Source organism: Fragaria vesca, linkage group LG1 (assembly GCF_000184155.1).
Source record: "Fragaria vesca subsp. vesca linkage group LG1, FraVesHawaii_1.0, whole genome shotgun sequence".
NCBI classification, from domain to species: Eukaryota; Viridiplantae; Streptophyta; class Magnoliopsida; order Rosales; family Rosaceae; genus Fragaria; species Fragaria vesca.
The window spans coordinates 20,206,158-20,207,170 of NC_020491.1; positions in this window are offsets into that span (position 1 = coordinate 20,206,158).

The window sequence follows — 1,013 nt, forward strand, 5'->3', positions numbered from 1 at the left end:
AAGATATTTATTTAATTGAATGGTCTTCATGTATTGCTTCATTGTTTTTTGTTTTGTATATTCATAATTTTATGTTTTTTAATTAAACAAAATCAATTATCTTACCTATATACCTGCCACACCCCGGTTTCGATATCGGTAGGTTTTAAGCACCGGATGCCGATTCTGAAGTGTGGGTGTTACAATGCAGAATGTAAACACAAGCACTATCTTCTAGGTTCGTCCAACCCATTTCCTAGCTCGGTCAAATCTAAATACTTCTCTGCAAAAAAAGTATTAGAGATGAGTGAGTGAGTGAGCAAAACCATGCGCTCAGTGAGTAAACCAATGTAATATGTTTGCAAAGGTTTATCATTTTACACACGCTACAAAATATGTATATCATATACACGTCAGTTCAAGCAATTCATCACATCACACAATCCCTTTTTATTGGATATCTTTCAATTTAGTGATTCCCACGGGAACCTAATGACTTTCAAGTATTATACCACCGTATGTCACATCCTTACTTCGGCATAACCAATCAAGAAGTTTACATGTTTCATGACTAATCAAAAAATGGTTTTAGCACATAATTATTTATAAACTCTACATATTTTGCAAAACAATATGCTTCACTAGAAAACTGAGAGATATTTCGTAAATAGATCGAAATCATGTTTTTCGACTAATTTGATAGCAAATAAGAATATTTAAAACACATTACACAAATCCACTCACCTTGATAATACGAATTCCCACCAAGAACATCGATCGTAAACCGAGCCTTCTAAAACGAGTTATCTAGAAATCACCATTGGATCTAACCCAAACCTCAACAGATAGAAAGAGGGAATCAAGACGAATCCGTAGCCTTTTGCAGATTTAGAATCGTAGTTACGGATCAAAAGTTATGATCCGCTGAAGTTTTAGATCGATAAACCGAAAATTCTATATAGAGAGAGAGAGAGAGAGAGAGAGAGAGAGAGAGAGAGAGAGAGAGAGAGAGAGAGAGAGAGAGAGAGAGAGAG